This window comes from Pristis pectinata, chromosome 10 (genome assembly GCF_009764475.1).
Source record: "Pristis pectinata isolate sPriPec2 chromosome 10, sPriPec2.1.pri, whole genome shotgun sequence".
In the NCBI taxonomy this organism is placed as follows: Eukaryota; Metazoa; Chordata; class Chondrichthyes; order Rhinopristiformes; family Pristidae; genus Pristis; species Pristis pectinata.
This window is the reverse complement of record NC_067414.1, coordinates 88,079,467-88,096,173: the sequence shown is the minus strand read 5'-3', so window position 1 is coordinate 88,096,173 and position 16,707 is coordinate 88,079,467. Positions and strand designations below refer to the sequence as shown.

General features: G+C 40.9%; 1 long non-coding RNA gene across 2 annotated transcripts in view; it reads left to right on the top strand.

Moving 5' to 3' along the window:
• LOC127574874 (uncharacterized) overlaps positions 1-16,707 on the top strand; it is a 460,663-nt gene that overhangs the window by 248,844 nt on the left and 195,112 nt on the right. For both annotated transcript variants that reach the window (XR_007956967.1, XR_007956966.1), the window contains exon 3: positions 2,658-2,772. This is a non-coding gene — a long non-coding RNA (uncharacterized LOC127574874). The remainder of the gene's footprint in view (positions 1-2,657; positions 2,773-16,707) is intronic.

Here is a 16,707-nt window from a genome sequence, read left to right as displayed (position 1 = left end):
CAATTTGAATTAGAGACACTGTTACAGTTTACATGCTGTGCTACTCCTGAATTTAACAAGCTAAAAAAGAGACAAATTAATTGTTCGAATATCAAGTTGAGTGCGCAGATGTAAAATGCACTGTGGCCTTCGTTCATTTAGACTAAAGTGATGTGCAAGAGCCAGAACTGGTATGCATTATAATCTGTATAATTGTGGGTGTATGTGTCGTAACTGTTGCTGCACTTTCTGCAGCCTGTTGATACAGAGCCTTTTAAACGCAGAAATAATTTCTGTTGGAGCTTCTGTGAAGGTCAGAGTAAACCTCATCGATCTGCTTTATTGATAAGGCTGATATCTAATATGCTGTCACAGGTTGACGCTGTATGGAATGAATTGTTGGCAGTTGCTGCATGAAAAGTGTTTTCTTGAAATTAGCTACGACTAACTAAACACAGGATCAGGCTGTTCACAGAACTCACTTAGCCCATGGTAATAATTCTCTGCATTGCATCGTGAGTACCTTTCGGGGAACAAAAAAAGCTCTCTACAAAGCATAAGATCTGGCCACAAGTACTGATAAACAGAGCTGATAACAAAGCAAAGCACACAAAAACATTTAGAAAATAGCAAGTGCAAAGGAAGACGACCACCAAAATCTTTGATTGTATGTGTGTGTGTGTATGTGTGTATGTATGTATGTATATGTTTGGGGCATGGATTACTCACAAAGAAAACAAATCAGTCAAAATGTTAAGTATTAACATTCTGTAGGTTTCCATACAATTAAATTAGTTTATTCAGATAATTTCAGCCTAATATAGTGAGACGATTCCATTAAGATATTCAAATATTAATACTGAGAACTAATGCTTAGTAATACAGCCTTTAAAATGGGTTTTCACTTTGCTGCCAAGTTCTCATCATGGGATGAAGTGCCATTGGAACATTTAGTGTGCAGCAAATAAAATGTGGGACAAAGTAGGGTAATGTTTTACTTTATCTAGTTGAGTATATGTGTGTGTTTGTATATAATATACATATATAAATAAGTCAAACTGAAACTTGATGGCTTTGCTGATTATTTTGTGTAATCACCCGCAGGGAAATTTTGATAGGTATGGCTTTGTTTCACTGCCTACATTAAACGTCGTAAGGAAAATCTCACAAACTGATCTTGCTTTAGTGACTGTCTCCAGCCATCATCCACCTCCTCTACTCATGCAAAAAACAAATTATCGTTGTTATATGACTAAACTGTGCAAAAAAAAAGAGACTTCTCTGGTCCTTTTTGTTTTTAATGAAGCCCCAAATAATTGTTAATGAACATAAGGTTGATATTTGGAGAAGCTTTGAATAAACCTCAAGGTTGTGTTTTATAATTTAATTACAACTGAAGTAAAAACCTGCAAAATTAATTGTGCAGTTGCAATGACCACTGCAAAACAAATTGCACCACTACTTCTTTCATATTCTAGAAAAAAAGGTCATATAGAAGTGAATTGAAATCTAGTTTGTACTAATTTTTGGATTTAGCTAATAACATATTTTATGTCAAATGTTGCCCTTGTTGCCATGTTCTGTTTTTTTCCATTACTAGCATTTAGTATGATTTAGCTCAGTCATTTTCGTTCCCGATAGAGAAAACCACATGTAACTTGCTGCTCCTACACTGTAAACGAATTGCAGAAAAATGGAAAATATCACTGTTGTGTGTGTGGGTAGTTTTCTGCAGCTAAACCAGCATAGCTCTCTGAGGACAAAACACACGCAAAGGCACAAATTTTAATAGTGGTTAGATTTGAGAGTTTTCAAAAGTGTGTATTTGTACAATTGCTGGGTTTTAAAATCTATGCACTACAGATGATTTCTGACGCAAGTTGTTTTCTTTGACCGTGGTTTGTCAGCTGATCCTGTTATTTCCTTGTCAATTCGACATACAAAACCAAAACTCAACCTAAATTTATTTAGGGCAGAAAAAATTTTAATGAAAAAATGTGCATTTAAAAAATATCTTTTCTAATTTAACGGAGTGCAAAATGCTGTAGGAGGTTTTTCAGAAAGATTATTCATGGTGTGCTTCCTGTATGAGACAAATGTCTAATATCTGAAGCAGCAGACTATCATGATAGGTGTAGAGAGAGAGGGAGTTGAAAAATGGTTTAGGTCATTATTTCACTCTGGGATAAGTTTCTACCACTTCAGTACATGTTATTAATGACATTTCTGGAGAATTGCTCAAATGATCCCATGCCTTTGGAGTTATCTATTTGGTTATTCAAATTTAAATTACACTATCTTTTTCTTGCCATGTTCACAGCAGTTCATAATTATTTTAAATTACAGATTAATGTTTAAATGCCAGTGAGAAAGGAATAATCTAGAAAAATATGTTTTTTTTCAGTGAAATGTCTTCCCAATATGACATCACTTATCATCTATAATTCACCCTCTTTCATCTTGATTGCAATATCATCCTATAAAACCTCTTCTTAAAGAAAAATCAAAATATTGCAACATTATGAACATTTTTTTTAAAGTAATGCTCCTGGTTTCTAAATGTCAAATCATTTGTCTCGATGTGTGAATTATGATATCTGTCACTGCTTAAAATAATGTGCATGTCTTTTTTTAGATGCTATATTGGTCAGTTCTTTCGCCTTTTGTTTATGTTTCAGAATTACTTGAAACAGGAAGCGGGATCATACTGTTTACCGAACATGGTGTACTGTACTTCTGTGTGGTGGTGATCCAGAAACCTTTCTAGTCCAACGACAATTCTGCACTACGTAAGTGAGTAGTGTCTTTTTATGCACAGCTGATTTGACCGTTCAGTAGACAACTTTCAGCAGCTGAAGTTTTTTTTCCCCCTCTGATATACAGCAAATTATTGAGTCACAGCTTGGCATGAATTTCTTTTTTAAAAGTTCTTTGACACTTTTATTCCCGTGTAGATAATTATATTGCAACATGTTGGCTTCAATAACCAGTACAATCTAGATGCAGTTGTGCTGATTATACCTCCTGTGCACTGGTTATGCAAATAACAGCTGGTCTTACCACTGAAGATCCCCGTTGCTTACATGTCATATTACTTCTCAAGGTGACAGCTGATTGCACACAGTTGCTTGAATAATTTGTGCTGGAAATGATCAGCAAACCAAACAATTTTTATTTTTCTCAAAGATGAGCATTTTATACTGTAGGCTACTCAGAAGAGATTCTTGAGATGAATAGAAATTGAAAGAGAGCGAGAAAGTTGTTGGTGAGATAGAAACTTTGTTTTTACTCATTTCAGTTCGAGCTTGTGTCTTGTGGGGGCAGGAGCTCTGTCATCTATTCAGCTCACAGCGCTGGCCGAACACTACTGTCCACTGCTGTTCATTCAGGGGAAATGGAGCTGAATTACCTTCTGACATGTGATTGCCCTGGAGCTAGTTCCTGCCCCAAATGTAATGTTCCAGTGCAGTTGTTGCTATGCTAAATACTGACTGCAGTCAAGTGCTGTAGGTGTAAATTGTTAACCAACAGATTTCAGATGTGCTCAAAAGTTGGACTTCATGCATATGTTTCTCATGCAAGTTCATCTCTGTGGAGTAGAGGACAAATTTTAGTGCCTGCGCACAATTTGTTTGAAAAAATATCAATCTTTACCAGAGGTTGTTTCCTTCTGTCTTTGGTAAATGGCAATTGTTTTGGGCAGTATCATTGATCATTTTAAGTCAACAGTAGAAAATGGTGAAAATACAATTTCATGATCCTGCAACAGAAAAATACAGATATCATTGACAACTGACCAGTTCATGCATGTAGTCCTGCTTCAAAGGTGTAACAGTGAGGTGAACACCGTACTTCTCATAAACTCATAATGACACTTGGACTAATGGGCATTTAGCCTAGAGGCACAAAGCAAGGTTACGCAATGGCTCATTGTTGCTCCAAATTAACATTTGGAACTTAAATCTTCAGATGCTTGAGCTTTGTCTTTTTATTCAGTTTGCTAAGCCATGCAAATTAAGCTTGTGTTGATTCCAAGAACTGAGTTTTTTATTTAGCTCAACTGGAAAAAAATGAACTTCATTTCAGCATTCAAAAATGTTGTGAGCTCACACTCTGCCCCATAGTGAGGTAAACATATGAAATCTAGTGTTATAATGCTCTCAGGTGATTTACCTTATGTACTTTGTCTTCATGGGCATTTCCTGTTGAAACAACGTGGAAAAGGCCTCTTGACAAGCAAGATAATTTAAAGAGGATCTGGTGGAGCCAGGGACCCCTTTTCCTTCAATGATGCAAATCAACATGTGAAGTTCAAAATGGAGACGCAAGAGACTGCAGATGCTGGAATCTGGAGCAAAGAACAAGATGCCATTCTTCCTATGCTCACCCCAGCCCCCATCACCCTGTTTCTTTCCCCTCTTCCACCCACTCCATCTGCCCGTCACCCACACACTCCTCCCACTAGTTCCCCTCTTCCCCCACTGTTCCCATCTGCCCTCCCCACCTTACTCTCCTGTCAGATTCTATCATCTTCAGCCCTTTGTCACCTCCACGTATCACCTCCCAGCTTCTGCCGCTATTTCCTCTCTCCCCTCCTCCATCACCTCTCACCCCTCCTCACCTGGATCCACCTATCACTTGCCAGCTCTTGCTCCACCCCTTTCCTTCACCTCTTTACACTGGCTAGCTCTCTTCTATCTTTCAGTCTAAATGAAGGGTCTCAACCTAAAACGTTGACTCTCCATTTCCCTCCACAGATGTTGCTCGACCGCTGAGTTCCTCCAGCATCTTGCTTTTTGTGGAATTCAAAAGCAGAACCACGCCAACTGATTTCACCACTGGGCCCATTTTATGGGAGAACAGAGTGGATTGGGGAGGGAATTGCAGAGCTGAGGGCCTTGGTTGCCAAAGACATGACGAATAATTGTCAGGAAAGAAATTAAATTGGAAATGAACAATAAACCATATCAGGAGGAGCACAAACCTTTGAAGGATTGATGGAGATTTCAGGGAGGAGTAGGGGCAAGGTAAGATAAAATGGACTCTAGACCTCATAATCTACATCATTAATACCTTGAACCTTATTGTCTACCTGTACTGCACTTTCTGTGTAGCTGTGACACTTTACTCTGCATTCTGTATTGTTTTACCTTATGCTACCTAAATGCACTGTGTAATGAATTGATCTGTATGAACGGTATGCAAGACCAGTTTTTCACTGTACCTCAGTACAAGTGACAGTAATAAACCAATTCCATTTCTGAGGTGGTAGGGTGTCTTTGAGTACGAAAGATTTCTACCTCACTGACATGGAGTGGAAGTCCAGGAATATTATCTGGAGATCAACATGCAAGTTCACGCTTGAAATGTAGGGCATTACAGCAATTAAAACCTGAATGAGAATTGTCTCTCTTTAAAATAACTGCTTTCAGTTGATGTGTCATCCTGAACTGGCCCAACCTACTTGTTTTAAGAGATTGTATACAACCACTGGTCCCAACATTCTGCTTCAGTTCATACCGCCTTAGTCAGAGTTGCTGAAAAGCCCAACCCTGCAATTTTTGCACTTAGAATTGCTAGATTGGATGTACCCAATAACTGGTCTCTACATACAGTTTAAATTTGCAGCGTCCTCTTTAATTGTGATGAGAGTTGTGAATCAGCACCAAATGGAGTGTTTGCCTCGATGTGTGTGAATGGGGCACAGTGATTATAGATCTGAAAGTAAGTTCTCTGAGGGAGTGTACCAGGGGTTTTACAATGCCGTGATTCTCTCTCTCAGCCCTAATACTGGTTTCACAGGAGTCCCTAAGAATAATCGCATCCTGTGAGCAGTTTCTTAAAATACATTATTCTTAAATTAGTTCAGTTTACAACTTTGGCCTATTTGGCACAAACATAACATTTTACAATAAAGCTTTTGCATGTTTACTTGGTGAATTTCGGTTCATTTAAGGTGTGGGAAGTTAGTTCTGGAGAGTGGAATACTTCACACGTCAAGCACCCAGCATTCTCAGTTTAGATAGTGTAATTAAATTAAATGTAATTAAAGGTCAACCTGCTCTGCTACAGTGTTATGCCTGGTGAGCAGTGTCAAAGCATAACCCTTCACACACGCACATAATCTACTACAGTTGTTCCATTTTCCAAGCCAGCCATCTAGTGTGAAATTGCAGAATGGTGTTACATCAAATGCAATTTGACACTGTGATTTATGACTCTATGACTCTAATCATCAGAGCAGATACTTACCCATCAGAATGGGCTGGATTTTAAGCCAAGGTAGCAGAGGTGAATAGCCAGGGTGTCTCACCTACAGAGTGACTATATGTATTGTAATAATCGCTCCTGCAATATTGAGGTCACTAATATCTGGGAACACCCAATGTGTCAAATATATACTTGAAAAGTCATCTTTGTACTTTAACTATGAGTTGATTTTCACTTTTGTTTGCTGTTTGCGTACCTTCTATGCTCTGGAGGTAAGGCATCTTTTGATCCATCATGAGCGCCTGTGCACTTACATTTACACTTATTGCCAGTCTCGGGACAACTAACTAATTACTCAATACACACCGAGGCACCACATACAAACAATGTAAGGAATGACCAGCCGTGGTGACAGGAGATCTCTCTGCTTTCCTTCAAATATCAGCACAGGATCTCTAACAGATAGGGAAGTAAATGGACAATCTGACTAGAGGTATCTATGAATTCCTTCGCCTTCCTTGACCAAGATAGACGTGCTCATCCATTGACATGCCTCCCCTCCACTTCCACCACCCGCAATCCCAGTGCTTTCTATTAACTGGCACCTAAAACCTTCCGATGACGGTGTGGGTAATCACTGAAGTTAGACCAATGTATTGCCATTCCAGAGAACCATCACTGTAAAGGATCAAGTGCTCTGTCACTGTGTCAGCAAGCCTATAGTCATATAAGGATTTTTGTTAACCTTACAATTGATACCAAAAAGAATTTTGCTGATGGATTAATAAGTAGCCATTAACATGATACCAAGTAAATTGCTCCTGGCTGGTGTGGGCATTGCTGTCTCCCTGCTAGTCTTCATGAGGGTGGCCACCCAGTTCCAGACTCCGACAGAAATACTGGATACAGAAAGCAACTGTTTACATAGATAGGACTCGGCCCATGTGATCTCCTGGACTGCTTTTGATTGCCTGAGTCATAAGAGAGAAATCTTCAAGACTAATTGTCCCTGATTGATCCTGGGTTGTTTTCCCCCTCTTCCCTCTCCCATATGATTAAGTGGCTGTGAGGGAGGGTTTGGAGTTTAAGTTTGGTAAGGTGTCCAGTCCACGATGATCTGGTCATTGTGATCTGTCAAGCAGCCTTGATGGACTGGCTGATCTTTTCCTGCTTTCTAATTTCATATTTTTGCATTGAAGTTGATGCTTGTGGATTAAATAAAAGCACGCAGACTTTGCAGTAACAGGCAACTCAACCCAGTTTCATCCTCCATGTTTAGTTCCTCCCACCTTTAACCGTTAAGCTTAACCTTCTGAAATAAACACAGAAAGTTCTGGAAACACTCAGGAGGTCAGACAGCATCTGTGGTTAAAAAAAACAGAATCAATGTTTCAAATCAGAAACCCTTTATCAGAACTGGGTCTCCAAAGCTGAAGCATTAACTGTTTTTCTCCACAAATGCTGCCAGGCTTGCTGAGCGTTTCCAGAATTTTTTGGTTTTTTCAGGTTTCCAAAAAATTTTTTTTGTAAATTTCAAGCATAATCTACTATTTCTTTCTCATGCATACATTAATATCCCTTTAAGTGCATCAAGGCTATTTGCACTCACTGGATAAAGAAATTTTCTCCAAAAAGTTTTATTGGATTAGTTTGTGACCATCTTATATTTTCCTGCCACGTCAGCACCTCTTGGTTTGCTGTAAGGTAAATGAAACCATGGTCCGCAAGGAAACCCATTTCCTTGCCTGGGCTAGCCTGGGTAAGGGGCAGAATGGACTTCTGCAGAACTGGAAACAAGATCCAGGAGAGAGAGATGGAAAATGCAGGAAAGATTCAGCAGGCCAGGCAGCATCCGTGCAAACGGGAACAGTGTTAGCATTTCAAGGTAGAGACCCTTTTCTGGTACTGGTGTTAATGCCAATACTCAATTAGCCTTTTTGTTTCTCTTTTATTTTTTTTTCCATTTGTCAGTAAATAAAGATCAAACAAAAACTGCAGACTCTGGAAATAAAAACAAAAAAATTGCTGGAAAGTTTCAGCAAGTCGAGCAGCGTCTGTGGAAAGAGAAACAGAGTCAGCGAACTGGATCCTAGAAACTCAGTCAGAACATTCAAGGACTTTGAGAAGGGGATTGGAGATGAAGCACCCGATTACTTTATGAGTGTGCTTGTGAAGGATCTCAGACCTGGGGCCTTGGCTCAGTTCCTCTCTCTGCAGATGCTGCCTGACCTGTGAGTGTCCCCAGCAGTTTCTGATTTTTATTTTACTACTCGTTGAATTCAGCTAAAAAATCAAGCCTCCCGGTCATGATTTCCATCTTCCATCAGGCCTGTACCTGCAGGTGTCGTGGAGACACAAGAGACTGCAGATACTGGAATCTGGAGCAAAGCAAACCGCTGGAGGAACTCAGCAGGTCGAGCCGCATCTGTAGAGGCAAAGGGATGGTCGACATTTCGGATCCTGATGAGGATTAAGACCTGAAACCTTGACCATCCCTTTGCCTTCATAGATGCTGCTCGGCCTGCCGAGTTCCTCCAGTGGTTTGTTTTTCGTTGCTTGCAAGTGTCAGATCCAATAACTATTTCCCTGTTGTATACTCACCAAGACCTTCCCCAGAACCCCTGCTTTTCTTTTGCTGGTTTCAGACATTTGAGTGCTGCAGAGCTGTCCTCCTGTCACTGACGTCTTCTGTCCAATCTGCTGCCGATGCAGACCTTTTGTTTGGGTTTCATTTATGCTGCAGCCACAAGACAAATATTTTTATTTCCCACATAAACTGTTACAGGAATCATACCGTTGTACCGTCTGCTACTTCACCATCTGTTGCAGTAAGATGTTCAGATAATGTCTTGACTTCAAAGAATGCAATGATAAAATCAACTTACATGAGAAAATGGGGCACCTACTTCCAGAACTATCTTTAGTGTGAGCCATTTTGTCTCTTGGCCTCCACTAGCAGCCTCTCAGTTTCAGTGTGACTGAGGGGGTTGCATGTCCCACTCATAGTGTGTTCTCCATACAATTTTATATTAAGCCAACCCCTGACCTCAATATCCTTGCAATACAGTGCATCATCTCCAACACTTCTCTCAAAGTCCTTGAATGTGCTATAGCCTCCCAAATTATATCCATAATTCCTTATTTGAATCCCTTCAACCACATTCCTTTCCCTTGTTCTGTTATTAAAATCACTCTGATCTGAGTCATTAATGATACCCTACGTGATTATGATAAAGATGATCTATTCCTCCTGGATTGGTTTACAGGTGTTAACGTGATTAATCTCCTCCAATGTCTCTCCATTGTTGTCCAGCTGTGTGGGGCCATGTTTGCCTGGTTCCATTCCATGGCCAAAGTGTCACCAGCAATGGCTCCTTTTTCTTTGCCCACTGGTATCCCTGAGGATCTATCGTTGAACCCCACCTCAGTTCATCCACTTCTGAAGTCCTTATCCACATCCTTTGCTACTGCTAGACTTGTGCATTCCACTCTGGGCTGCCCGTCCTCATTCTTATCTCCTTAAAAGCGCAAGGTCATTCAGAACTTGGATCATAGCTTACTCGACCTGTCCACCCCTGTATTTGTTGGCACCCAGTTTAATAACTCTATGATTTTAAAATTGTCATTCTTATTATCTCCATATCATCCCTAGTATCTCTGTAACCTGGTACGTCTGTAACACTTTATTCTGCATCCTGTTATTGCTTTTCCCTTATACTACCTCGATGTTCTGATGTGATAAAATGATCTGTCTGGATGGCATGCAAAACAAAGTTTTTCACTGTACCTGTGACAATAATAAACCAATTTACCAATTTAATCTGCTCTGGCGCTACATGCATCCTAACATAGCTGCCAACTGGTTCTTGAATGTTCTTGGAAAAGGAAACCTGCTACCTTTAATCCAGCACATGTCTGTGTGTGACTACAGCCGGCTGACTTTCGAGAAAAACGGAATAAAAAATTGCTCAGGATTATAAAACTGCGACAAGGGACGCAGGCAGCAGCAGTTCACAAAGAAAGCTCTTAACACCCTCTTGGGGTGACAAGAAATGAAGGATAATGAAGCGAAAAATGAGCTGCTGGAGGAACTCAGCGGGTCAGGCAGAATCTGTGGAGGGAAATGGACAGCTAGTGTTTCGGGTCGAGTCTCTTCATCTAGACATGAAAGAGTAGAGGGGAGCTAGCCAGTATAAAGAGGTGTGGGGGAAAAGTGGGGCAAGGGCTGGCAAGTGATAGGTGGATCCAGAAGAGGAAGGTTTGATTGGCAGATGGCAGAGAAAAGGGTGGAGATGGTGATAGAGTGATAGGTGGAGATATCAGATTTTACAACCTGCAGCCTTCTGTTAAGAGAGGAAGGTGAATAGTGAAACCAAATAAGGGAGGTATGGTGGGTAGATGGGAACGGTGTGGGAGTTGTACTGCCTTGCTCCCCTCTGCTCTTTCGGTCCAGATGAAGGGTCTCAATCCAAAATGTTGACTGTCCATTTCCGTCCACAGATGCTGTCTGACCTGCAGAGTTCTTCCAGCAGCTCGTTTTTTGCTCCAGATTACAGCATCTGCAGCTTGTTTTGTGTCTCCAATGATAATGGTTGACCTTGCCCGCGGGCTTTATGAATGAACTCTTTATTATATGTTGGTAAGTGTGATCATGCAAGAACTTCTCTGGGAGATTGTTCTATTGTTAAGTAGCCAATATCTTGGGCAAATATTGCCTCAGAAACAGTGACACTATAAACAAGAGGCTAATCTAGGTGTATGTGAAACATACTCATACAGCACAGAAAACAGGCCCTTTAGCCACTGGGTCCATGAAAACCATCAAGCTCCCACTTACATTAAACCTACAGGAATCCTATTTGATTTTCCTCACATTCCCATCAACTCAACCCAGATTCAACCCCTCTTCTACACACTAAGGGAAATTTGCAGTGGCCAGTCAACTTACTGACCCGCATGTCTCTGAGATGTGTGAGGAAACCCACAGAGTCACTGGGTGAAACTGCAAATTCCACGCAGACAGCACCCAAGGTCAGGTTTGAACCCAGGTCTCCAGAGCTGTGAAGCAGCAGCTCTGCTAGTTGAGTCACTAGGCTGCCCTGGAACCTGAACAGTGAGTGAGTCATAGAATCATACAGCACAGTGGTCATTTATCCCATTGTGTCAACGTCAACTAAAAGTGGTCTTTGGATCGGTTAATTCTATTTCCCAGTTCTTTGACCGTAGCCGTGTGGGCTAAGAGTCTTCAAGTGGTCATCCATGTATCTTTTAACTATGGTGCGCCCAGCTATATGATTCAACCACAAGGCCACCTTTGCTCAGCCCAAGCCAATGTCCATGCTGGAATAGTTTTCAAAAGGAGTAAATCGAGTCACTCCTTAGACACAGAATGCAATTACCATCATAGCTCAGATTTGCAAAGTCAGTCGAAGCAGGGATTGAATCCTGGCAATTTCTTGGTGGGATAAATAGACAAAACTGGCTAACAGTGAGTTCTACTTCCCGAAATTGGGTGAGCTGAATTGAAACCTATTACAGTAGATATAAAGGTGCAATGCCTTAAAATGCAGATTAGACGTCATAATTCAACTTCCGAAGCTCATTGACGTAACCTTCAGGGATCTGATTCTCTCACCACACTGTGTTGTCTTTCTCCCCAGTCATACAGAATTGTAAGCAGAGAAATGCAGTTGTTCCCAGAGATGGAATGAACATTGGCACAGAGGCCAATTTTGGATCAATCTTTACAACATCAGTAGAGGCAGTTTTGTACAGGGACCATTAAATCTGCTTTTCCTCTTGATACTTAACACAAGAAGAACAGCATAAGGGGGAACAGAGAAAGGCAAATGCCTTGCAATTAAATGAAATTATCATCATTCCCATGAAATGGTCCCTATAGATTTTTGTTTTGTTAATCTAATTAATAGTTATCTGCATTGTATAAAATACAATCTTTTTTTTATTAATTCATGGGATGTGGACAAAGCTATCAAATTTATTGTCCATCCTTAATGGCTTGCTAAACCGTTTCAGAGGGAAACTTAATGTAACAATAATGAATGTTGTGGAGTTGCTTATGAACCAGGGTGACTAAGGATGACACTTGTACTTACTCGAAGGACATTGGGATTTTGCAACATTTCAGTATTTTTCCGTCACCCATTCCTGAGGCTAGCTTTTTATCCCAGTGTTATCTGGTAACTTTAATTTAATTTTCCAGTTGCTGTGGTGGGATCAAACTCAGGCTCTCAATCAGTGGTCCAAGCAAATAACCACAAAGCCTCTGTGTCCCTAAACTTTCAATATTTATCCCTGGTAGACATTTTCCTTCGTTTGCTGTTCACCAATATCAGAAGGGATGGCTATGATGTTATACTTGCAGTGTCACACTGTAACCATTTTCTGTCAGCCGAAGATAGAATAAAATATACCAGCATAAACGTAATATATAGGCTACGGACCTATATGGTGTCAGTATATGGGATTAGTACAGATGGGTACTTGATAGTCAGCATAGAAGTAGTGATTGAAGGGCCTGCTCCTGTGCACATGAGAGCATTTTATCTTGCCACTCTCAAATATAATCTCTCTCTCTTGCTTACAATCCGAGATTGGGAAGACGAGGCGCTTGAGTTTAACCTTTACCCTTCGCTATGGAGAAGTCATCATTCTACCATGGAAGTAAGGTTGGGAATTTACTTGCAAGGGAATGGTGGCCCTGAACTTGGTGGTGCAGGGTTTGGCTCCAATGTTGTGGCCTGGACATTGCAAATGAAACAGCAAAACCACCACTGTTCACTATCATTACACCATGACACGTTGGGATTTTTGCTTGGGCATAATTTAATGATTCAGCCTTTGCCACAGAATCTGCTTTACAAACATATGAATTAGGAGCAGGAGTAGGCCATTCGGCCCATCAAGCCTGCTCCACTATTTAATAAGATCATTGCTGACATGATTGTATTCTTAACTCCAATTCCTGCCTAACCACAATGACCTTTCATTCCTTGCTTATCAAGAATGTATCTACTTCTGTCTTAAAAGTACCCTAAGACTCAGCCTCCACCATTATTTGAGGAAGATAATTTCAAAGACTCCATAAGGGGGAAAAAATCCTCTTCTGGGTCTAAAGTGGGAAATTTCTTATTTATAAACGGTGACCCCTAGTTCTGAATTCTCCCACAAGAAAAATATCCTCTCCACATCCACCCTGTCAAGATCCCTGAACCACCTTGTATATTTCAATTGTTCCCTTTAACTCTTCTAAACTCCAGCAGATACAAGCCTAGCCTGTCCAACTTCTCCTCGTAAGACAAGTCGAACATTCTGTTTGTCAGTCTAATATACCTTAACCACTTTAAAGGCATTAGTCATCTTCCCTAAATAAAGAGGCCAATATGTATGTGGTATTCCAGGTATCATCTTGCCAATGCCCTATATAACTGAAGCATAAATTCCCCATTTTTGTATTCAATTTCCCCAAACAATAAATGATAATGTTCTGTTGGATTTCCTGCAAACCAGCCTTTTGTGAATCATTCACAAGACTCCCTAGATCCCTCTGCATCTCAGAGTTCTTCAATCTCTTGCCAATTAGGTAAGGTGCTAATTTGCTGCCAAGTAGCAAATTTCATTTTTTCCCCACATTATATTCCAGCCTTTTGCAGCTTTCTCTCTGCTTTCAAAGAACTAATGAAAATTTCAGATATTTAGAAACTAGTTTCATTACACAGTGGCCTAACTTGTTGGCTATATTGCATGGTCAGATACACGAGTAATGTCCGCTGCACTTATTTTATGCGTGTGAATAGTAATTCCCACACATAATGTAATTGATTTTTTAAAATGTTAAAATGTATACCTGCACTGGTTCAGTTTTTACCTCAATTGTTCCAATCTTTTGTACTTGTAAAATCTTTAAAATGTTATCTAGTAGGTGTCTGCTTTTTTTCCCCTTCCTGACATTATTTGTGATTGGCTATTCAGATAGTTTGATGACATCTTTCTTCTGTCTATGTAAGAAACTATTCTGGCACACCATCCTCTTTTTCCTTTTCCTCTCTGTGCATAGTCTGGCTTGCTGGGAATGTACTTGTAGGCCAGAACCACATTAGCAACAAATTACCCAGCCATAGTAGCTAAATTTGATTCTACCTGCCACGTGTGTTCACCCTATCAGAGAAATCCACCTTGTTCCACCCCTTCCCCTCCCACCTTCACTGCTACCTAGACTCTTGTTTCTCTCTTTGTCAGCTCTGATGAAGGGTCCCAGACTGTTAACTATTCCTCTTTCCACAGATGCTGCCTGACAGCTGAGCTTTTCTAGCATTTTCAGATTCTGCCTTTATATTGTGTTGGCTCAGTTTTTTCTTACTCTACTTGTATAAGGCTGGCCTGCTGTGCTAGTCCCACAGCCTTACCAATTTACAGCACAATACACAGACCAAGAAGCTTAATGTGCTGGTAACTACCCCCCATTAAACCATTTTAACTTGCCTATCAGACGCCCCTCTGTTCTACACTTCCCTCTTCACCTTCTCTCCTACTGAAAACTGACTTGTACTGCTCCCTTTCCCAAAACGTTGACCATTTACCTTACTGCAGATGCTGCCTGACCTGCTGAATTTTCCCAGCATTTTTTGTTTTTATTTTTGATGACAACACTGTTGCAGACAGCTGGGATCTGACACCTACCAGCAGCAGACATGGGAAAAGAGGAACCTCTTGCCACAGAAATCATTAGATCTTTATGGGGAACTTCCTTGATGTTAGCAGCCAGCGTTTGTACTTCACTTCTGACTGTAAAATCCAGGCCTATGTCCCAGCAGACTCGGAGCAGGTATTTTAACATGTGTTGTCACAAAAAGTTTCTATGTGCTGCTTGAAAGAAGAGTAGGCAGAGTTTTAATAATAACCCTCAAACATGGATTCAGTAAAAACTTGGAAATGAAGATTTCCAGATGTATAGAGACACAGTACTAGTGCGAGGTTGACTAAGTATCTCTTTCAAAGACTCAGCATAGGCGGAGACACAAGAGATTCTGCAGATGCTGGAATCTGGAGCAACACACACAAAGTGCTGGAGGAACTCAGCAGGTCAGGGAAATAGGTGACGTTTTTGGCTGGGACCCTTCATCAGCATAGGCACAGTCAACCAATGGCCTCTTTGTGTGGTGCTAGCTTCAATGATTCAACCTTTATTTCTCCTCCGCCCCTTTCCCACCACCCCCCCCCCCCCCCCCCCCCCGCCCCTTACTCCTCACAACTGTAGGCTGCTATAAACAAGAGTATGCAGTCATTTAAAATTGAGGAACATTTTGCTGCTGTTCTTGCCGTCATGAAGAGACCATGTCCTCCATGGAAACCTAAATGTAATCTTCCGTTCAGTGTCAGCAGTGTCTCAGTTTTAACACTCGTCCCCCTGTGTTTCAAGGTTCAAGTTCCACCTCCCGGACTTGTACACAAAAACCTATGCAAGCACGACAATGTAGCAGTGAGGGAGTGCTGCAGTGTCAGATAAGTTGTTAAATTCATTCACAAGAACATGAGGAGTAGGCCCCTTAAGCCTGTCCTGCCATTCAATATGATCATGGATGATCTATGCAGGCCTCAACCTCTCATGTATGTCTGTTCCCCATAACCCTCAATTCCTCGATCTTTCAGATATCTATTGATCTCCACCTTAAACATATCCAATCATCTGGCCTCCACCACCTCCTGGGACAGAGAATTCCAGAGATTCACTACCCACTGAGAGGAGAAATTTCTATGTACCTCAGTCCCCTTATTTTGCCGGTTATGTCTCCTTGTTTGTAACTCTCCCACCAGTGAAAGCATCTCAACACCTACCCTGCCATGCCTCCTCAGGATCTTGTATGTTTGAATAAGTTCAACCTCTTATTCCAAACTCCAAGGAATACAGACCCAAACCATCTCACCTCCCTCTTAAGGACAGGTAGAGGTGAAACATCTTCTGTCATTATTTCACTTCAAAGAAGAGTAGGAAATTAACCCCTGGCAATCTGACCAATATTGATCCCTCAAACAAAGTCACAGTGGATTTTCTGGCTATTATATCCTCGAAGTTTGAGGAAGTTTATAATGTGAAAATAGGCAGCCAAATTTCCCACATCATAATGGTGATTACACTTGAAAATTGACTTCATTGGCTACAAAGAGCTTTAGCTCAAGACAAGTGCTTCTCTCTTGTATTGGTGTACGTAAAAAGATTGGTGCCTGGAACTACGTTGACCTCTGGAAAGCTGTGTTAAAATTGTGGTGCACGCCAGGTCGGTGAATATCTTCTTGTCAGAGCCCATGCCTGTCAAATTCTATTATATACAGGGCCTCAGGTATGGACACAAGAAAACAGCCGTAGCAGGCTAGCAAGTAGCTCTTGAGTTTGGTTTGCAAGCCACAGGACAAGGCCTGGTGAAGGAAAGTCCAGGAAGGATGATGATGGAGGAGAGATAAGATAAGATATCTTTATTAGTCACATGTACACGTGAAACA